Source organism: Hemitrygon akajei, chromosome 10 (assembly GCF_048418815.1).
Source record: "Hemitrygon akajei chromosome 10, sHemAka1.3, whole genome shotgun sequence".
In the NCBI taxonomy this organism is placed as follows: domain Eukaryota; kingdom Metazoa; phylum Chordata; class Chondrichthyes; order Myliobatiformes; family Dasyatidae; genus Hemitrygon; species Hemitrygon akajei.
In genome coordinates, this window is record NC_133133.1 from 53,818,962 (window position 1) to 53,843,192 (window position 24,231).

A 24,231-nucleotide genomic window follows, 5' to 3' on the forward strand; every position below is an offset into this window, starting at 1 on the left:
CCTGTTCTGTATTGCAATATCTAAATTAACTCTGCAAATCCAAAATTAACACTGGACATTGTATTGGTCTTTGGATAGCAACAATGCTTACTATCTCCACGAAAGTTTTTTTCTCTTTAACCCACTTGTCATGCAGGTCGTAATTGACCTAATTATTCCATCAATTTCAATTTTGTTAAAATCCATATGTCAAGTCACTTTTATTGTCATTTCAACCATAACTGCTGGTACAGTACATAGTGAAAATGAGACAATGTTTTTCAGGACCATGGAGCTACATGACACAGTACAAAAAACTAGACTGAACTACGTAAAAAAAAACAACACAGAGAAAGTTACACTAGACTACAGACCTACACAAGACTACATAAAGTGCACAAAACAGTGCAGGCATTACAATAAATAATAAACAGGACAATAGGGCAAGGTGTCAGTCCAGGTTTCGGGTATTGAGGAGTCTGATAGCTTGGGGGAAGAAATTGTTACATAGTCTGGTCGTGAGAGCCCAAATGCTTCGGTGCCTTTTCTCAGATGGCAGGAGGGAGAAGAGTTTGTATGAGGGGTGCGTGGGGTCCTTCATAATGCTGTTTGCTTTGCGGATGCAGTGTGTAGTGTAAATGTCCGTGATTGCGGGAAGAGAGACCCCGATGATCTTCTCAGCTGACCTCACTATCCACTGCAGGGTCTTGCGATCCGAGATGGTGCAATTTCCAAACCAGGCAGTGATGCAGCTGCTCAGGATGCTCTCAATACAACCGTTGTAGAATGTGATGAGGATGGGAGGGGGGGGGGGGTGGGAGATGGACTTTCCTCAGCCTTCGCAGAAAGTAGAGATGCTGCTGGGCTTTCTTTGCTATGGAGCTGGTGTTGAGGGACCAGGTGAGATTCTCCGTCAGGTGAACACCAAGAAATTTGGTGCTGTTTATGATCTCTACCGAGGAGCCGTTGATGTTCAGCGGGGGGTGGTTGCTCTCTGCCCTCCTGAAGTCAACAACCATCTCTTTTGTTCACATTAAGAGACAGGTTGTTGGCTTTGCACCAGTCCGTTAGCCGCTGCACCTCCTCTCTGTAAGCTGACTTGGACTATTTTGTAAATGGGGAGAAAATTCAAAACTCAGATGTACAGAGGGACTTGGGAGTCCTTGTGCAGGATTTTATTTTAAAAAAGGTAATTTGCAGATTGAGTCAGTGGTAAGAAAGGCAAATGTAATGTTAGAATTCATTTTGAGAGGACTAGAATACAAAAGCAAGGATGAAATGCTGAGGTTTTATAAGGCATTGGTCAGACCACACTGGGTATCAGCTGATCAGTTCTGGGCCCCTTTTCTAAGGATATGCTGGCATTGGAGAGGATCCAATTGAGGCTCACGACAATGATCCCAGGAATGAAAGGGTTAACATAAGGAGTGCTTGATAGTTCTGGGCTTGTACTCACTGGAGTTTAGAAGAATGATGAGGGATCTCATTGAAACCTAGCAAATATTGAAAGATCTAGATAGAGTGGATATGGAGAGGATGTTCCCTATAGTGGAGGAGTCTAGGACCAGAGGGCACAGCTTTAGAATTGGCGGATGTCCATGTAGAACAGATAAAGAAAAAAAATCCTTCGGCAGAGTTTGGTGAATTTGTGGAATTCTTTGCCACAGACAGCTGTGCTGGCCAAGTCATTGGGTATATTTAAGGCAAAGGTTGATAGCTTCTTGATTAATCAAGACATGAAAGGTTATGGGGAGAAGGCAGAAGAATGGGGCTGAAAGTGAGATGGATCAACCATGATGTCAAGCAGAGCAGACTGATGTGCCAAATGGCCTAAATCTGCTCCTAGATCTTATGGTCTAATAATGATTAGACACATGTCTAATCAATTCTCTGCATGATTTTAAGCATTTATTTTTAGCAACTAAACTTTTCTTTTGCTGGATCCATGGTAAAGGTAAAGTGTACTTTTTACATTTACTGTGGTCGTCTCCCAATGTCATTAAACTTATTTCCTTATTCAACTACATGCAGACCTGTAAGGATCTACTCCAATATTCAGCATATCCATTCAGTAAGTTCCAGCAGGGATTTTAGATATAGCTGCTTTTTAGTACTGTCACCATTCATACTTCTATTATCAAATGAAAATCGAGGTCTTTGAAATAACTTTCATCACACCTGATGTTTTCAAATTAGTCTCTCCCTTCAAGTGAAAATTGGCAATATCTCTTCTACTTGTTACAAAAGTTCTCTTTTTTAGAATTGCTGTGTGTTAGTTTAATAATTTACAAGCCCAACTTTTCTTGTTTATAGACAAGCCCTCCACTGAATTGCAATACAGAAGTTTACCCTGAACAAAGTCTAGATTGAAGGTTTTGGTTGTACTAAGGATTAGATTGAAGATTGTTTATTGTCATTTTTCAGTACACAAATATAAATGAGAACAAAATAATTGTTACTCCAGATCAGACACAGCATAAAAAAACACAAGCATAAAGAACACAATAAAACACAAGTAACTGTTATATACATGGACTGATTGTATGTACGTAAAGTGATGCTCAATGATGTATAGGTAGTAGTGGCTTTGATGGTGTGGATTAGTGAGTTTAGTGGTCCTGGCATTGATGCTGTTTAGCCTCTTCCCTGATGGGAGTGGGTCAAACAGTCCATAAGTAGGATATGTGTACGATTGTTCATGATATTTCTGAACTTTTCCCAGCACCTTTCTGTATAAATATCTTTGATGGCAGATAAGCTGCTGCCAGTAGTGCAGAGTAGAGCAGCCAGAAGTCGTGGTATCTATTGGTACCAACAGCATGGGTAGGAAAAGGGAAGAGGTCCCGAAGAAAGAATATAGGGAATTAGGTGGTAAAGCTGAAAAGCACAACTTCCAGGGCAGTAATCTCTGGATTGCTGCCTGTGCCACATGCCAGTGAAGGTAAGAATAGGATGATTTGTCAGATTAATGCGTTGCTGAGGAAGGTATGACCTGTACAAAAAGAATGGTTACACCTGAACCCAAGGGGTCCAATATCCTTGTGGATCAGTTTGGTAGAGCTTTTGGGGAGGATTTAAACTAATTTGGCAGGGGGGTGGGAAACAGAGTGATAGGGCTGAAGAGGGGACAGTTAGTATACAAGTAGTGCCATCAGTGTGAAATGACACTATGAAGAAGGACAAGCAGATGATAGGGCAAGATTGCAGTCCGTGGGATGAGTTGAAGTGTAACATGGGGGCAAAATTGAAAAAGGTGATGGATACAGGGCTGAAGGTGTTATATATGAATGCACACAGTATATGGAATTAGGTAGATGATCTTGTAGCACAGTTAGAGATTGGCAGCTATGATGTGGGCATCTCGGAGTCATAGCTGAAAGAAGATCATAGTTCAAAGCTTAACGTTCAAGGATACATATTCTATTGAAGGACAGGCAGGTAGGCAGAGGGAGCAGGGTGGCTCTGTTTATAAAAATGAAATGAAATTCTTGGAAGGAGGTAACATCGGATCGGAAGATGTATAATCCAATCTTTGTGGATAGAGTTAAGAAAATGCAAGGGTAAAAAGACCCTGATGTGAGTTGGAACAGTAGCCAGGATGTGGGGTACAAATTACAATGGAAGATAGAAATGTAAAAAGGACAATGTTAAGACAGTCCTGGGAGTTTTCAATGTGTAGGTGAATTGAGAAAATCAGGTTGGTGCTGAATCCCAAGAGAAGGAATTTGTGGAATGCCAGTAAGATGGCTTTTTTCGAGCAGCTTGTGGTTGGGTCCACTGGGGGAAAGGCAATTCTGGATTGGGTGTTGTGTAATGAATCAGATTTGATTAGGGAGCTCAAGGTAAAGGACTACTTAAGTGGCAACAATCTTAGTATGATAAAATTCACCCTGCAGTTTGAGAGGGAGAAGATAAAGTCAGAAGTATCAGTATTGCAGTGAAGTAAAGGGAAATACAAATGTATGAGAGAGGAGCTGCCAAAGTTGATTGGAAGGGGACACTAGCACAGATGATAGCAGAACAGCCATGGCTGGAGTTTCGGGGGGCAATTTGGAAGATGCAGGATTGATACATTCCACAGATGTAGAAATATTTTAAAGGGACAATGAGACAACTATGGCTTACAAAGGAAGTCAAAGACAGCATAAAAGAAAAAGAAAGAGCATATAATATTGCCAAAGTTAATGGGAAATTAGAGGATTTGGAAGCTTTTAAAAAACAACAGAAGACAACTAAGAAAAGCCATAAGGAGAGAAAAAAAAGACAAAAAAGACATGTTTACCAGAAGTTTTTACAGACCTACGGTCAATTATGGAAAACTCTGAACATCCTCTACATAGCACCATCCAGAGACAGAGAAGCAGTTTCAGCGACAGGTTACTATCGATGCAATGCTCCTCAGACAGGATGAAGAGGTCAATACTCCCCAATGCCATTAGGCTTTACAATTCAACCGCCAGGACTTAAGAACTTTTTAAAAGCTATTATTAATGCTTTTTGAGATAGTGATTTAGATGCATATCATATTTTTTACTGAGTTAAGTATTGTATGTAGTTAGTTTGCTACAACAAGTGTATGGGTCATTGGAAAAAAAAGTTGAATTTCCCCATGGGGATGAATAAAGTATCTATCTATCTATCTATCTATATAGAGTAAAATAGAGGCATAAGTGGATATTGGGCTGCTGAAAAGTAACACTAGAGAGGTAGTAATGAGGGATAAAAAAATGGCAGACAAATTTATTAAGTATTTTGCATCAGTCTTCACTGTGGAAGACACTAACAGTATACTAGAAATTCGAGAGTGCCAGGGGCTGAAGTGAGTGTCTTTGCCATTACCAAGGAGAAGGTGCTTGGGAAGCTGAAAGGTAGGAAGATAAATAAACCACCTGGACCATATGGACTACACCCCAGGGTTCTGATGGACATAGCTGAAGAGATTGTGGAGACATTCATAATAATCTTTCAACAACCACAAGATTCTGAAATGGTTCCAGGGGACTGAAAATTGCAAATGTCGCTACAGATTTTAGGAAAGGAGTGAAGCAGAAGAAACAAAATTATAAGCCAGTTTTTCTGAGTTCAGTGGTTGGGAAGATGTTGGAGTCCATTATTAAGGATGGGGTTTCAGGGTACTTGGAGGCACATGATAAAATAGGCCAAAGTCAGCAATGTTTTCTTAAGGGGAAATATTATTCGACAAATCTGCTAGAATTCTTTGAGGAAGTATTCTTTGAGACAGGATAGATAAAGGAGAGTCAGTGGATGTTGTTTACTTGAATTTTCATAAGTTCTTTGACAAGCTGCTGCACATGAGGCTGCTTAACAAGATAAGAACCCATGCTATTACAAGAAAGATACTAGCATGGGTAGAAGATTAGCTGACTGTCAGGAGGCAAAGAGTTGGAATAAAGAGGGCCTTTCCTAGTTGTCTGCCGGTGACTAGTGGTGTTCTTGAAAAAACAGACATACTTTATTGATCCTGAGGGAAATTGGGTTTCATTACAGCTGCGCCAACCAAGAATAGTGTGGAAATATAGCAATATAAAACCATAAATAATTAAATAATAATAAGTTAATCATGCCAAGTGGAAATAAGTCCAGGACCAGCAAGCATCAGTGTTGGGACTGCTTCTTTTCATTCTATGTCAATGATTTAGATGACAGAATTGATGGCTTTGTGGCCAAGTTTGCTGATAATACAAAGATAGGTGGACAGACCGGAGGTGTTGAGAAAGGAGGGAGTCTGAAGAAGGACTTAGACAGATCAGAGAATAGGCAAAGAAGTGGCCGATGGAATATAACGCAGTGAAGTGTATGTTCATGCACTTTGGTAGAAGGAATAAAGGCATAGACTATCTTCTAAATGGGGAGAAAATTCATATACTGTATCTGAGGTGCAAAGAGCCTTGGGACTTCTTGTGCAGGATTCCCTAAAGGTTAACTTGCAGTCTGAGTCAGTGGTAAGGAAGGCAAATGCAATGTTAGCATTCATTTTGAGAGGGCTAGACTATATGAGCAAGGATGTAATACTAAAACTTTTTAAAGCATTGGTCAGACCACATGGAGTACTGTGATCAGTTTTGGATCCCTTGTCTAAGAAAAGATGTGCTGGCATTGGAGAAAGTCCAGAGGAGGTTCATGAGAATGATTCCAGAAATGAAAGGGTTAACATGTGAGGAGCATTTGATGGCTCTGGGTGGGCCTGTACTTGCTGGAGTTTTGAAGAATGAGGAGAGATCTCACTGAGACCTATAGAATATTGAAAGGCTTAGATAGAGTGGTGAGTCTAGTGGGTGAGTCCAGAACCAGAGGGCACAGCCTCAAAATAGAGGGACATCCATTTAGAAAACAGTGAGGAGAAATTTCTTTAACCAGAAGGTTGCAAATCGGTGGAATTTATTATCACAGATGGCTTTGGAGGCAAAGTTGAGTCTATTTAAAGTGAAGGTTGCCAGGATCTTGATTAATGAGGATGTCAGAAGTTATGAGAAAAAGGCAGGAGAATGGGGCTGAGAGGGATAATAAATCAGCTATGATGGAACAGTAAAGCAGGCTCGATGGACTGAATGGCCTAATTCTGCTCAAATGACTTATTGGTCTTACGGTCTAATTTCTTTAACTGGACTCCAAAATTAATGGGTTTGTGTTATTGTATATATTTTTGTTTATTATCCTGTTAATTTTTATTCCAGATAATACCATCTCCGCATGAGGATATTTTTGTTTGAATTATTCAGGACTAGAAAGTACAGCGTATTTAGAACTCCGGGAAATGAATGCAACCATTAATGTGATTCGTTACTCTAAAATAGGTTACCATGGTTATTGTGGACCCCAGATTACATGGAATAATGGACACAGGAAAAATAATTGATTATCAAAACATATAAAAAATCCATTTGCCGTTAAACACAAAGAATACTTGATAACCAGATCTCAGTGAGCAATGAAATCTTTATTCTACTATGAAGCAAAAAATGAATTCTTTTGATTTTAAAACTCATTTGCATGGAGGCGAAACTTTGTATTAAAGTGAAGTAATTGCACAGTCCTTTGATGATCAACTCCCCTGTTAAGAAAGAGCTATTAGCTGATGCACAATGATTTTCCATTTATATTGTGTCTTCTTTCAGTTTGATTTTGATCATAGTAAGTTACATTTTCCACTGCAAGATACTGTTAAACCACATAATAAGGATCACTAGAGTGAAGCAACTTAACTCAAAGCAGACCAGGATATCAGAAGACTGTTCTTGGATATGGACAGGTGGTTACATTGGGAATGATTCAGAAATTACTGGAGAGCCAGTTCCATTCAGATGCTGCCATATTTTACCAACCAAGGACAAAGGATAGGAAGTCATTTGCACTTCCAGGAGGCAGATTTGCCAGATAGATCACAGTGCCATAGAGAAATACAGCATGGAAATATATGTATGAGTCTGATTTAACTTCATTTGCAGATTTAGTTGCCATTCATGAGTATGAACATAGGAAGTAGAAGCAGAGTTGGAGAACTTGTTCCCTCCCTGCTGCTTCACCTTCCAGTAAAGTCTTGGCTTTAGCACCACATTACCCTGCCAACACTCATATCCCTTCATTCTCTTAATATCCAAAGACCTCTGTCTTAAGGATACAAAACGACTGAACTTCCACAGGCCTCTAAAGATTTGTTACCCTCTTCTTACATCAGTTCTGATTTTCAGACTATAATGTCTGCTTCAGGATCCTGCAACCTGCCTAGCAAAGCCCTGTAAGAATTCTGTGTTTCAATGAGATCACCTCCCATTCTTCTAAATTCGACTACTGTGGGACAATAGACACCCTCACATCTCTTTTGCACTTATATCCCCCCTTGGGTCATGAGTTCAAATCAGTGCACAATTTTTCAGGAGCCAGGGCCCAATATGGTAAGTTTTTATGACTCCAGGAAACCTACCAGATGAAGGAAGGCAGGGAGAGCTTCAGGGAGAAGTTAAGTGCTTTTATCAACCTACTACAGAGTAGGGTATTGATGCACCATCAATAACTCACTCTGAGACGTAAGAAGCGAGATATCGGCTTTTATTGACTGGAAGAATGAACAACACTACATCCTGGAGAATGAGGCTGGGCTCAGGCCTCAGTCGCCTTTATACAGGGGTCTGTGGGAGGAGCCACAGGAGCAGTCCAGACAGGTATATGTAGTTCACCACAGGTATCATACTGCCCTGTTTCATTGGCACCACCCACATGCATTCTAGCTGCATCATGTACACTAGGGCTATTTTAGTGGCAACTCACAAACCCACAATCTTCCCCAAATAGAAAGGCATGGATACCAGCTGCATAAAAGCACCACCACGTGCAAGTTCCCTTCCAAGCTGCATGTTATCCTGACTTGGAAATATGTCACCTTCATTGTCAATGGGTCTAAAACTGATCTATTTACTAGAAATTCAATCATTCTATCTTTACCACAATGACTTCAGTGGTTCAGGAACAGAAGAGACTCTTGTCACAGCCTAAAATAAGCATGTGGTTGAAGTAATACTTCATGCCACACAAAATTCCTTTCTAAAGCTCCAACACCTCCTCATCTACACGTAGTAACCTGCTGAAGTAAGCATCCAATTCCTATGCATCAGGGTAAATGCAGAATGTTTTAGTAAATTTGATGCACCATCAATAACTCTTGGAGACGTGAGGCAAGATATAGGCCACACTGCATCCTGGAGAATGAGGCCGGGGCTGTGCCTCCAATCGCCTTTATACCGGGGTCTGTGGGAGGAGCCACAGGAGGAGTCAGCGGGGGGGGGGGGGGGGGCGTGTCCAGACAGGTATATGTAGTTCACCACAAAATTAGTAAAAATCTAACAGTTCTTTGGCCCTCTGGGCAACATTTAAACATGACCTGCACCTATGGATTAATGGAGAATTTTGTTGGAAATTGATTCATGCATTTGTCAATGGCTTGACTTGAAAAATAATTAATGGGCTATAAAATGCAGGAGCCTCCCCAGGACTCCAAGCAGCCATAAAATTCATTTTTTTCCTGTCACCCAGTAAACAATTTGAAAGAGTAAAGCTGGCTTGTAGTCCAATGATTTATTACTCAATTAGGAAGAAGGCAAATTGAGAGCATATTTTTCTGGGATAGAAGGGAATGGAAGGAAAATCAGAAAAGGTTTTGTAAAATGCAGAGTGTTTTTTCTAGAAAAAGTGATTTTTGGAGATAAAAGCCAGTTGAGCGCGAACAGTTTAAAAAGGGCAAGGAATCTGCAGAAGTTTTTGATTCGGAACAAGAAGGCAGTGGGAGAGCACCTAAGGATTTCCAGCAGGAAGACATTTTGAGTTCTCGGGAGAAGAGAGAGGCCAGAATACGCAGGCACGTGACGTCAGCCAGTTGAGCGCAAACAGTTTAAAAAGAAAGCAGCCATATCCAGCGGGCAGTGGAGTGAGAGGCTTTTGCTCAACAGGCTTCGGCAGTAACGGGAAGAGGCGAGGCAGTTGTTGATTGCAAAAGGAGTTAGTATGTGTGTGAGGCCAGTTTTCTGTGGTCGGTGTCAAATGTGGGAGGTCTTGGAGTCTCCCGGTGTCCCGGACGGCCACATCCGCACCCGGTGCATCGAGATGCAACTCCTAAGGGATCATGTTAGAAAACTGGAGATGCAGCTCGATGACCTTCGTCTGGTCAGGGAGAGTGAGGAGGTGATAGAGAGGAGCTACAGACAGGTGGTCACTCTGGGGCCATGGGGGACAGAGAAATGGGTCACAGTCAGGAGAGGGAAGGGGAATAATCAGGTACTAGAGAGTACCCCTGTGGCTGTACCTCTTGACAATAAGTACTCCTGTTTGAATGCTGTTGTCGGGGACAGCCTACCTGGGGCAAGTGACAGTGACCATGCCTCTGGCACAGAGTCTGGCCCTATGGCTCAGAAGGATAGGGAAAGGAAGAGGAAGGCAGTAGTGATAGGGGACTCTATAGCCAGTGGTTCAGATAGGCGATTCTGTGGACACAGGAAAGAAACTCAGATGGTAGTTTGCCTCCCAGGTGCCAGGGTCCGGGATGCTTCTGATTGCGTCCAAGATATCCTGCGGTGAGAGGGAGAACATCCAGAGGTTATGGTACATATTGGTACCAATGACATAGGCAGGAAAAGGGAAGAGGTCCTGAAAGAAGACTACAGGGAGTTAGGAAGGAAGTTGAAAAGCAGGACCTCAAAGGTAGTAATCTCGGGATTACTGCCTTTGCCACATGACAGTGAGTATAGGAATAGAATGAGGTGGAGGATAAATGCGTGGCTGAGAGATTGGAGCAGGGGGCAGGGATTCAGATTTCTGGATCATTGGGACCTCTTTTGGGGTGGCTGTGACCTGTACAAAAAGGACGGGTTGCACTTGAATCCCAGGGGGACCAATATCCTGGCAGGCAGGTTTGATGGAGCTGTTGGGGAGGGTTTAAACTAGTTTGGCAGGGGGGTGGGAATCAGAATGTGAGTGCAGGGATTAAGGTAGAAGGACAAGAGCATGATGCTAAGAGTTCTGAGTTGATGAGGAAGGACAGGCAGGGGACAGAAAATAATTGTAGCCAGTTAAAGGGGTTGAAATGTGTCTATTTCAATGCTAGGAATATTAGGAACAAGGAGGATGAACTTAGAGCATAGACTAGTACGTGGAACTATGCTGTTGTGGCCTTTACTGAAACTTAGTTGGAGGAATGGCAAGATTGGATGATGCAGATGCCGGGGTTCAGGTGTTTTAAAAGGAATAGGAAGGGAGGTAGAAAAGGGGGGGAGTGGCATTGCTGGTCAGGGATAGTATCACGGCTATAGAAAGGGAGGACTCTGCAGAAGGAGTGTCCACAGAGTCAGTCTGGGTGGAAGTCAGAAATAGGAAGGAATCAATCACTGTGCTGGGAGTAGTCTATAGGCCCCCAAATAGGTCTCAGGAAGATCGTGCCTCACGAGCCTGATTGAGGTTTTTGAAGAGGTAACAAAAGAAATTGATGAGGGAAGGGCAGTGGATGTGGTCTACATGGACTTTAGCAAGGCATTTGACAAGGTCCCTCATGAGAAACTCATCCAGAAAGTCATGAGGCATGGGATAAGTGGAACCTTGGCTGTTTGGATAAAAAATTGGCTTAAAGGAAGAAAGCAGAGGATAGTTGTGGAAGAAAAGTATTCTGCCTGGAGGTCGGTGACTAGTGGAGTGCCGCAGGGATCTGTCCTGGGACCCCTGCTATTTGTGATTTTTATAAATGACCTGGATGTAGAGGCGGAAGGATGGGTGAGTAAGTTTGCGAATGACACGAAGATTGGAGGAGTTGTGGATGGAGCTGTAGGTGGTCGAAGGTTACAAGAGGATATAGACAGGCTGCAGAGTTGGGCAGAAAAATGGCAGATGGAGTTCAATCTGGACAAGAGGGAGGTGATGCATTTTGGAAGGACAAACCAGAAGACTGAGTACAGGATTAATGGTCAATTACTTAAAAGTGTGGATGAACAAAGGGACCTTGGGGTTCAATCCATACATCCCTCAAGGTCACTGCACAGGTTGATAGGGTAGTTAAGAATGCCTATGGGATGCTAGACTTCATTAACAGGGGGATTGAGTTCAAGAGTAGAGAGGTCATGTTGCAACTCTACAAATCTCTGGTGAGACCGCACATAGAGTATTGTGTTCAATTCTGGTCACCTCATTATAGGAAGGATGTGGAAGGTATGGAGAGGGTGCAGAGGAGATTTACCAGGATGTTGCCTGGTTTGGAGAACAAGTCATATGAAGCAAGGTTAGCAGAGCTGGGACTTTTCTCTTTGGAGCACAGAAGAATGAGAGGGGACTTGATAGAGGTCTACAAGTTTATGAGAGGCATAGATAGGGTGGATAGTCAGTACCTTTTTCCCAGGGCACCAATAGCAAACACCAGAGAGCATATGTACAAAATTAAGGGAGGGAAGTTTAGGGGAGACATCAGGGGTAAGTTTTTTACACAGGGGGTTGTGAGTGCCTGGAATGACTTGCAAGGGATGGTGGTGGAGGCTAAAACATTAAGGGTATTTAAGAGCCTCTTGGACAGGCACATGGATGAAAGGAAAATGGAGGGTTATGGGGTAGTGTGGATTTAGTACTTTTTTTCAAGGATTATATGGGTCAGCACAACATGGAGAGCTGAAGGGCCTGTACTGTGCTGTAGTGTTCTAAGTGATCTTGTTTAAACTGCAGACACCCAGTGGGGATTGAGGTGGGAGAGGAGAATAATCTTCAGAGAAAAAAATGTCCGATGAAGATTGCCTAAGTTTTTGGCGTATTAGCCTAGATTAATTATGAAGAAAGACCCCAAGAGCCAGACTCTTTCAATACGGATTTTTATACCAGAAATGCACTGGTGAGCTCATGCTAATTTGCTGCAGCCTAGGATATTTCGAGGACAGAAGCTACTTTCTTATCTTACAAAGAATATGGCAAATGCAGGGATGGAATAGCATTAGTGTAAACACAGCAACACACTTTCTTCAACAACAAAACATCTTCCTCCTTTATTTACAGTGTTTAGGAGAAACTGCACCATATAACATTACCTATTTATGGGATTGACTTATCAACTGTGCAGTCCCAAAATTAGCATCTAGAATACATTGTATTACTTCAGAGGAAATACAATGGAATGAGTATAGTCTTAATGTTTCTGGGAATGGTGAGGGAATTTCCCGGGACACTGAGCCCATAATGATGATTATGCAACCTTAGAAGTAGTCTTGCAACCTCTATCTTTAGTAAATCACTTGAGCTTTGAAATGGGATGCATTTTTTTTCCAAACGGAAGTTTGAAACATGATTTCAGACTCCTGGATTCAAGAGAAGTGGGGAAGACTGTCCAGTCTGCTGCGCAGGATGATCATGGTTTATTTCTTTCCCTTTAATCAGAAGTAGAATCAGATTCAGGCTTAACATCACTGGCATACGTCGTGAAATTTATTAACTTAGCGGTGGCAGTACAATGCAATACATGATAATATAGACAAAAATAAGTAAATCAATTACAGTAAGTATATATGTATATTAAGTAGTTAAAAATAGTGCAAAAACAGAAATAATATATTAAAAAAGTGAGGGAGTGTGTCATGGTTTCAATGTTCAATGAATTGCTGAGTGTGTGCCTTCGGGCTTCTGTACCTGCTTTCTGATGGTAACAGTGAGAAGAGGGCATGTCCTGGGTGATGGGGGTCTTTATTAATGGATGCCACCTTTCTAAGGCACCATTCCTTGAAGATGTCTTGGATACTGCGGAGGCTAGTACCCAAAATGGAGCTTACAATTTTACTGCTTTCTGTAGCTTCTCTCGGTCCTGTGCAGTAGCACCTCCCCCCAACAAATCAGAATGCTGTCCATGGTACATTTGTAGAAGGTTTTGAATGTTTCAGGTGACAAACAAGATCACCTCTCAATCTCCTACTGAAAGATAGCCGCCGACTTGCCTTCTTTATAGCAGCATTGATAGTTAGTTCCTCAGAGATCTTGACATCCTGGAATTGCTCACCCTCTCCGTTTCTGATCCCTCTATGAGGATTAGTTCATGTTCCCTCATCTTACTCTTCCTAAAGTCCGCAATCAGCTCTTACTGATGTTGAGTCCAAGGTTGTTGCTGTGACACCACTCAACTAACTGATATATCTCACTCCTGTACACCCTCTTGTCTCCATCTGAGATTCTACCAACAAGTGTTGTAGCCCATACTCTTTGTAGCCAGAATTCTAAAGAGATCTGTTTTGAACATACTCGGCACTAATCTTCCACAGCCATTCTGGACAGATCATTCCAAAGATTTATTTACTCCAGATGAAGAAGTTCCTTCTTTAAGGTTTAAGTTAAAGGGAGGGAAGTTCAAGGGGGATATTAGAGGAAGGTTTTTCACTCAGAGAGTGGTTGGTGTGTAGAATGCACTGCCTGAGTCAGTGGTGGAGGCAGACATACTAGTGAAGTTTAAGAGACTACTAGACAGGTATATGGAGGAATTTAAAGTGGGGGGTTATACGTCAGGCAGCGTTTGAGGGTCAGCACAACATTGTGGGTTGAAGGGCCTGTAATGTGCTGTACTATTCTATGTTCTATCTCTGATCAGAATATCCTGTCTCTTATCTTAAGACTGTCACATTTAGTTCTAGTCACCATTGTCAGGGGATATACATCATCCCTGCTTCTAGCACATGCATGCACAGACACAGATCGTGTTTTAATGACTTGAGTCTTTCAGTCATTATGTTCTGTATAAGTTTTGATTGGAAGTAAGTATATTCATCATATTGTTGCCATGCTGGAATACTTAGAGTCTCTCTGGCAACAAGGGAAACACCAAAGAGGTTTTATGATTAAAAGTAATTTATTCTGTTTACTAATGGGTTCTGAAAGTGGAGATTATACCTAGCAAAGATATATAAAGAGGTTAGAATAACTTCTGGAAGTTCACCTTGTGATCTTGATTTTTCCTAGCATTTACATAAAATATTTAGTACCGCATACTTGCTGACAAAAGAGTGAAAATATTGAACGTAATAAAAGTCAAGGCAGGAACCACTCCATTGGCAGGGCATCTAATAGATTTTGTAGCTTCAGATTTTTTGTTTATAGTTAGTTTCATCATCTTTCATTCACATAATGGCAGTGGCTCAGTGGAATTCAATACACCCCAATGTTACAGATGGGTTGTAGAAAATGTGTTATAATTGTTTAAATAATTCATTACGGATTGTATGCAAGAATAAGTGAACTGCATACATCGTGATGCTACCACATCACACATGTGCACCCACTAAAAGTAAAAATGAAGTACACAACTTATCTCCTGGGCTCCTGCCTTTTTACTGCATTTAATTTTTAGGTTTTGGAGTTTCAAAACATAACACTCATCATCTTCCCAAGTTCTGAAAGCTTCCATTTCAAAAGTTCCAAATGATGATAAATTCCTTTCTCATTCTAAACAAAGTTATTAAATTCTACAGGCACAGTTGAATATTAAAGTACACTGTTATGTTTTCTAACTCTGAAACATAAAACTAATTGAAAGCCAAAATATGGAGCTGAGTGAATTTGACGTACAGTAGTTTCATTTTTACTTTAAGTGAAGCATGCTCATTTGATATAATGTCATGATTACGTGTACCATTCATGTATTTCGTACATATAACCATAATGAATTTTTTAAATAATGCTTGACCAAAAATATATTTAAAATATTACTTAAATATTAAATACACAACACTCATCCCTGCTTAGCTATAAACTAATATACATATATATGTATGTAAGTTGTATCATTGAGCATAATCTATATATTTATATACATATAGTATAATATATGGTACAATTACTGTATAGACATCCACAGCATAGTAAATTTTAAATTGTCCTATTCAGGCCTAAAGATTTAAATGCTGTGGAAGCTTTCTTACTCTTGTAGGATAGTGTTTTTCCTGACAAGGGGGAATCACTCTGCTTGGCAGCTGGGACTTACGGATATGAAACAATCTCAGATTCTGGAGCTTCCTCCTTGCTGGTTGTATGAGTTGACTTTGGTACTGCAGAAGTGGTTCTGACAACTCTAACCACTTTCCTTCTCTGCAATTGACTTTGCTCTCCTCAACTGATTGATGTACCTAACTCATATAGTAAACTTAGAATAAATGATGTTGAAATTGATAAGGGACCTGAAACAAAATTTTTAGGAGTGGTAATAGATAATAAATTCAGCTGGAAACCACATATAAATTATGTCAAAGCAAAAATGTCAAAATCTATTGCAATATTGTACAAAACACAAGATTTCTTAAATCAGGAATCTTTGTATACATTATACTGTTCACTTATAGTCCCATACATGACTTACTGTGTAGAGGTATGGGGAAATACATAAAAAACAAATACAAACTTGATTTTTCTACTCCAAAAGAAAGCCATATGAATTGTAAATAAGACAAGTTATTATGAGCCAACCAATCCACTGTTTATTCAATTAAACACTTAAAAATTCAGAGATTTTGTAGATTTTAAAATAATACAAATTATGTATAAAGTAAAAAATGGACAGTTACCATGAAGTATCCAAAGGTTGTTTAAAATGAGAGAAAGTCAACATGATTTGAGAAGAACATGTATATTTCAAAAACAAAGGATAAGAACAAATGTAAAAAGTCATTGTAATTCAGTCAGGGGGTAAATCTATGGAACAGTTGTGAGAATTTAAAAACATGCACCACAATTTTAACAAGTTTAAATAATTATTTAAAAATAATTTAATGAACAAATATAAAATACATGATTTAAAATGAATGAAAGTAATGTAAATAAATGATACTTGGAATTAGATTTTGTGTTAAAAGATTATGAATTTTTTTGTTTTGATGTGATGATTGACACTAAATACAGGTATGTTGTTGTATAAGTAAGAGGGGTAGGCATAATAAGCTGTAGCTTCAGACTACACCCTTTTGGTCTGTTTTAAAGAATATCTATGTTTTTTGTTGTAATTTTGTCTTCTGAAATCATCATTGAAAATGATGTTTTTTGTTATGTTTGTATTGACCAAAATTAAAAATTAATTCATTCATTCATGTATTGTCTGCAGATGATATCAGATGGAATCTCCACTGTGTAACAGAGTGATCCAGCTCTCTCCTTAATCTTTCCAAGTACCCACTTTTGATCAGCTTTATAGTCCTTTGCCAGGACTGCTTGTTCCAGGATTGAAAAGTCAAACCTCCTTGTTTGAGGAGCTTTCAATTTGTCTCAACTGTTTGTCATGCATACTCCTTTTCAGATTTAGTTTGAGGATACCCAAGTGTGAACACAAGGGATGATCCAGGAACAGCATAACTGATGAGTTATTGATTGTGGTGTATGCTGTATTGCAATATTTTGAAGAGGGAATTGGTAAACTACTGATTCAGTGTCAGTGTTCTGTGTTCTACTGACATTGCTTGCAATGCGTTCTTTAGACTCTGGACAAACCATTCTGGCAAGCCATTTGTAGCTGGGTGGTACGGTGCAGATGTAATATGTCTTATTCCATTCACTTTTAGGAATGACTGAAACTGTTCTGCAAAAAACTGTGGTCCATTGTCACTGACTAAGTGTATTGAAACACCAGTCCTTGAGAAGACTATGTGCGAGGTTGTAGTGGAGGCTGTTGGGAATACTGCTGGCCCCTTTGTAGCTGCATCCACTACTACCAAGGAGTTTGTGCCCATGAATGGTCCAGCAAGGTCTACATGAATCCTCTGCAGAGCAATGCAGGCCATTCCTATGGATGAAGAAGTGCTGCTCTTGGCATCCTCTGGACATGTTGGCATCCTAAACAGTTCATGGCAAACTGCTCGAACTACTGATCTATCCCAGGCCACCAGACAAAACTTTGAATCAACACTTATATTTTGACCATGCCAAGATGACTGGCATGTAGCTCCTCCAACACTCAAGCTCTTGGCTTGGATGTTTCAACAGCTCTCAGTCCTCATATAAGGCAACCTCAATCAAGGGTAAGTTCATCCTGCGGGAGGTAAAAATGAGGGAACTGGAGTTTCTGCTGCATATTCTGACCATTTTGGGTGACTCTGTAGACCTGAGACAGTGAGGGGTCTTTTCTGGTTTCCCTTTGGATCATCTCTGCCATAGATGAGAAAACTTTTGATCTATGTTAGAAAAAATATGTCAAGAAGAGTGGCTGTTTTTGTAAATATTTCCAGAATTTCCTTTTCCAAGGGTAAATGTGACAATCCATCAGCAGTTCCGTGATTAGTCGTCCTCTTGAATTTAAACTTGTAACTCTGTCCTCCAAGAAACAGAGCCCATCTCAGCATTTTTGCTGCTGCTGTTAGTGGAACACCCTTCTGTGGACTGAAAATGGACACTACTAGTTGAGGAAGAGTAATGAGCGTAAACCCTCACCCTTACAAGTACTGGTTGAAATGTTTTACTCCCCAAACCAGACTCAAGGCCTCTCTGTCAGTCTGTGTGTAATTTTACTCTGCAACAGTAAGGGAAGGTGATGCAAAGGCTAAGGCCGTTCACTTCCATCACTCATAACATGTGACATGACTACACCTATACCACAGGGCAAGGCATCACAGGTCAGCTTCACTGGATGATGTGGATCAAAAACCTGTGATAATAGTGGACACTGCTTTTTTCCAGACACAAAAATACAACTGCAGATGCTGTGGATCAAAGAATACGTACACGACGCTGGAAGAACTCAGCAGGTCAGGCAGCATCCGTGAGAAAAGAGTAGCCAACGCTTCGGGCCGAGACCCTTCACCAGGAGTGGGGGGGATGAAAGGGCTGAAGCCCAGTAATAGAGATAGGGGAGGGGGTAGGGCCTAGAGGTGCCAGGTAGAAAACCAATCAGAGGAAAGATAAAGGGGTGAGGGGATAAGCATGAAAGAACTGTAGAGATAAAGAAGCAGAAAGTTGAAAGGGGAGAGAGGCAGAGAGGGACCTGGGATGGCGGGGGTGGGGGGGGGGGGAATTACCGGAAATTGGAGAATTCAATGTTCATACCACCAGGCTGGAGGCTACCCAGAGGGTAGATGAGGTGTTGCTCCTCCAACCTGAGTTTGGCCTCATCATGGCAGTAGAGGAGGCCATGTATGGACATATCTAGATGGGAATGAGAGGCAGAGTTGAAGTGGGTGGCAACCGGGAGGTCCTGTCTATTGTGACGGACGGAGCGTAGGTGCTTGACGAAGCGGTCCCCCAATCTGCGTCGGGTCTCGCTGATGTAGAGGAGGCCGCACCAGGAGCACCGGATGTAATAGACGACTCCAGCAGACTCGCAGGTGAAGTGTTGCCTCACCTGAAAGGACTGTCTGGGGCCCGGAATGGTGGTAAGGGGGGAGGTGTGGGGACAGGAGTAGCATTTGCGCTTGCAGGGATAAGTGCCAGGTGGGAGTTCTTTGGGGAGGGACGTGTGGACCAGGTAGCCGCGGAGGGAACGATCCCTGCGAAAAGCTGAGAAGGGTAGGGAGGGAAAGATGTGCTTGGTGGTGGGGTCCTGTTGAAGGTGGCGGAAGTTGCGGAGGATAATGTGTTGGATCCGGAGGCTGGTGGGGTGGTAGGTAAGGACAAGGGGAACCCTGTCCCTGTTGTGGTGACGGGAGGATGGGTTAAGGGCTGAAGTTCAGGAAGTGGAGGAGATGCGGATGAGGGCATCTTTGATGACGCTAGAAGGGAAATCACGATCCTGAAAGAAAGAGGACATTTGAGAAGTCCTGGAATGGAAAGCCTCATCCTGGGAGCAGATGCGGCAGAGATGGAGGAACTGGGAATAGGGAATGGCATTTTTGCATTGGGCAGGGTGGGAAGAGGTATAGTCAAGATAGTTATGGGAGTCAGTGGGTTTGTAGAAGATGTCAGTGGATAGTCTGTCTCCAGAGATGGAGACCGAGAGATGGGGAGAGAAGTGTCCGAGATGGACCAAGTGAATTTAAGGGCTGCTTTATCCAGCTTCACTAGATAAACGTGGACACTGCTTTGTCCACTACCATTTCTTCCCAATCTGTGGTAATAAATTCAAGGGGTGGAGCACTGTAGCCAGGTTTGGCAGGAACCTGTTATAGTAATTGACAAATCCTAAAAAGTACCACAGCTGTGGCACGTCCTTTAGCATTGAGTCATCCATCACTGCTTGAATTTTCTCTGCACACAATTCTTGTGCATCGAGGGTGTGTCTACAGTAAATGATGCTTGGTTTAAAGAATCTGCACTTGTTCCATTGTGCTCTGAGCCTATAATCTTCTGATCTTTTTAACATGGTTTTGAGATTTTGTAAATGTTTCTCATCATCCTTACTGTTAATGATGTCATCTAGGTAACATTGAGTATGTGGACAGCCTTACTGCACCTGGTCTGTAACTTTCTGCCAGGGTGCAGGTGCAAATGCTATTCCAAAAAATAAGCCTATTATAGCAATAAAGCCTTTTGTGAGTGTTTATTTTAAGAAACACTTTGGACTCTTCTTCCATCTGTAGGTAGGCCTCAGCTATGCCCATGTTGCTGAAGTGTTTTCCTCCAGAAAGGTTTGTAAAGATATCTGATCTCCTAGGCAGAGGGTACTGATCCATTTTAAGTACTGGGTTGATGATGATCTTAAAGTCACCACAGATCCCAACAGACCCATTCTTCTTAGCTACTGAGACCACTGGCGTTGCCCATGGGCTCCACTCCACCTTAGAAAGAATTCATTCAGTCTCCATGCAACCTAGCTCACTGGTTACTTATCACAGATGGTATAAGGAATAGGATGGGCTTTGTAAAACTTGGGTGAAGCACTTTCATTTAACACTATTTTACCCATGATATGTATGAGATTTCCAATGTCATCCTGGAATGCTGCAGTGGCATCATCCATTATCTTTCTTAATTCACATTCAATTGTTTCTGTTGCAGGGGATGTGGCATGCAGATGGATCTCCGATCAAGTTGTAGTTGTCTCAGCTCATCATGGCCCCATGATGCTGGCCCTCCTGATTGCTGAATTTCACTGTTACAAACATCATTCCCACAAGAGTTACCTTTTCTCTACTATAAGCTCTCAGTTGGATGTCCTCAGGCTTCAGTTCAGTATCTTCAGTGAAATAACTGAAACAGCTGAGCCAGTGTCTAATTCTATTTTAATTAATTTGCTGTTCATTTCTACTGTAAGCCATGTTGCTTGTTTATTGTTAGTTTTCACATTGTACATCTCAAGGCTGCTTTTTGTGTCACTCTCAGTATTAGCAGATTTTTCATCAACAGCATGCAGATTAGTACTCTTTTAGAAACTGCAACTTGACTTTTTATCTTTATCTCTTCCCTGTGCTGTCCATTTATTTTTGTCTGCTCAATATGCTCTTTGCATGTGTCCTATTTTGTTGCATTTTCTGCAGGTTTTGCCTTTAAATCTGCATTGCTCTGGTATATGAGAGCCCCTGTCACAAGAGTAACACAATTTGTTTCAGTTTGTTTAGATGTTGCAATTTTGTTCACACTTATTTGCATTCCTGACTGCAACTCAATTGCATCTGTGTCTGCTGTTTCCATTGTTAAATTTCAACTGCTCTTTTAAAAATGAGCTGTGCTTCAATTTGGAGCCATTTTTGTATGTCTTCTTGTAAGATCCCACAATGATCTCTCAGTGCATTATTAAATCCATCACTCAACTGACAATGCTCAATTTTTTCAATTCAGCCATGTACGTTGAAGTAAACTCCCCTTTCTTATTGATTCCGCTTATGAAACCTGAAGCATTATGCAATCAACAATGGATTCTGCTCTAAATGTTCCTGCATTACTTTCATGATATCAGCAAAGCTCATTTTGGCTGGTTTGGTCGGATTAGTTTAAGTTCTAAGCAAACTGTATGGCCTTCTACCCAAGGCACATAGCAAAACTGGCACTCACTTCTCATTGGCTATTCCATTTGCTTTAAAATACTGCTCAATTCACTCAGTATACAAAATCCAGTTATCTCTTGTGCGATTGAACACATCTATCTTTCCAATGTAGCCAGCCATTTCTGCTTTTTTTATTTATGATTCTTATCACCCAGTACTCACTCTTTATGAACTTGTGAATTTTATCCATTATCTGCTTTATTTTAAAATTGACTGTTTCTCTCTTGAGAAGAAAACATGCTGTGTTTTTTTTAAAATTTGAACATCTCACTGTGCTTCTTAGATTCTTAGGCTCATTTTTAAATTTACTTGTCACCATTATTATATTTTGTAACACCAAAGCTTAAAACTAATAGAAAGCAAAATCACAGTGCTGGGACAACTAGTCTTAGTTTTGTTTTTCTTTACTTTAAGTGAGGTGTGTCCACATGACATACTGGTGTGATGATGTATGTCATTCACTTACTTTGTAAATATAACCATAATGAATTAAACAAAGAATGCTTAACCAAAAATGTATTTGCAATATTAATGAAATATTCAATACACAACATATACTTTTTCCACAGTCTCTGATATTGAGATCCTGATGAAGGATCTCATATAAAAACATCAACTGTTTGTTCCTCTCTATAGATCTTGCCTGACCTGCTGAGTCCCTCCAGCATTTTGTATGTGTTACTCTGGATTTCCAGCATCTGTAGAATCTCTTGTGGGTGTTTTTTTTAAAATAGTGGCTCAAATGGTTTTCTTTGATTGGCTTCATTTTTGAACAATTTGATTTTAGTACATGCAATGAATAACCTTGAGGTGTTAAAAGTGATATGAATCCTACCAGTCACCTGCTACTTTAAATAGTTCCTACTACTGACTGATGGAAGTTCAAGTCCATAGATGCCAGACACCTCTGATAATTCACCAAAATAGCAACAAAATCATGAAGAGTTGACAAACAATGGACAGTGGTTAACGACTGCTAAGCCCAATATCATCCTTCTTCACTGTCTACTTCTGGATATCCAGAACCACAGTAAGCATTTTACTAATCAGCAGGAGAACTGAGAAATCTTTGTTTTTCTACTGGCTTAACTGGGGAAGGGCTAACTTTGAAGGGATGAGGCAGGAACTAACGAGAGTAAATTGGAAACAGATGTTCAAAGGGGAAAGCACAGAAGTAATGTGGGAGAAGTTTAAGGACCACTTGAGCTGGGTTCAGGACAGGTTTGTCCCACTGAGGCAAAGGAAAAATGGTAGGAAAAGGAAACCGTGGCTGACGAAACATGTGAGGCAACTCGTCAAGAGGAAAAGGGAAGCATATGTTAGATATAAGAAGCAGGAAGTAGGAGGGGCTCATGAGAAATATAGGGTAGCCAGGAAGGAGCTAAAGAAAGGACTTAAGAGAGCTCGAAGGGGGCATGAGAAGGCCTTGGCATGTAGGATTAAGGAGAACCCCAAGGCGTTCTATGTGTACGTGAAGAACAGGAGGATGATGAGAACGAAGGTGGGACCACTAAAGGATAAAGAGGGCAACATGTGCCTGGAGGCGGAGGAGGTTGGAGAGGTCCTTAATGAATACTTTGCTTCAGTATTCACAAGGGAAAAGGATCTTGATCAGGGTGAAGTCGAAATAGAGCAGGCCTGTGTGCTGGACAATGTGGAGATTATGGAAGAAGTAGTGCTGGATCTTCTTAAAAACATCAAGATTGATAAATCCCCAGAGCCGGATATGATACATCCCAGGTTGTTGTGGGAATTGAGAGAAGAGATCGCTGGAACATTAGCTATGATCTTTGAATCCTCTTTGGCTACAGGAGAAGTGCTGGAGGACTGGAGAATGGCAAATGTAGTTCCCTTGTTTAAAAAAGATAATAAGGAGAAACCTGGGAACTATAGACCAGTGAGTCTTATGTCAGTGGTCTGCAAACAACTGGAAAGGATTCTTAAGGATAGGATCTACGAGCATTTGGAGAAGTACAGTCTACTCTTCGATAGTCAACATGGCTTTGTGAAGGGAAGATCGTGCCTCACGAGGCTGATTGAGGTTTTTGAAGAGGTAACAAAAGAAATTGATGAGGGTAGGGCAGTGGATGTGGTCTACATGGACTTTAGCAAGGCACTTGACAAGGTTCTTCACGAGAGACTCATCCAGAAAGTCATGAGGCATGGGATAAGTGGAACTTTGACTGTTTGGATAAAAAAAATTGGCTTAAAGGAAGAAAGCAGAGTAGTTGTGGAAGGAAGGTATTCTGCTGGAGGTCGGTGACTAGTGGAGTGCCACAAGGCTCTGTCCTGGGACCCCTGCTATTTGTGATTTTTATAAATGACCTGGATGTAGAGGCAAAAGAATGGGTGAATAAGTTTGCGGATGACACGAAGATTGGAGGAGTTGTAGATGGAGCTGCAGGTTGTTGAAGGTTACAAGAGGATATAGACAAGCTGCAGAGTTGGGCAGAAAAATGGCAGATGGAGTTCAATCCGGATAAGTGTGAGGTGATACATTTTGGAAGGACAAACCAGAAGACTGAGTACAGGATTAATGGTCAGTTACTTAAGAGTGTGGATGAACAAAGGGACCTTGGGGTTCAAATGCATACATCCCTCAAGATCACTGCACAGATTGATAGGGTAGTTAAGAAGGCCTATGGGATGCTAGACTTCATTAACAGGGTGATTGAGTTCAAGAGTAGAGAGGTCATGTTGCAACTCTACAAATCTCTGGTGAGACCGCACATAGAGTATTGTGTTCAGTTCTGGTCTCCTCATTATAGGAAGGATGTGGAAGGTATGGAGAGGGTGCAGAGGAGATTTACCAGGATGTTGCCTGGTTTGGAGAACAAGTCATATG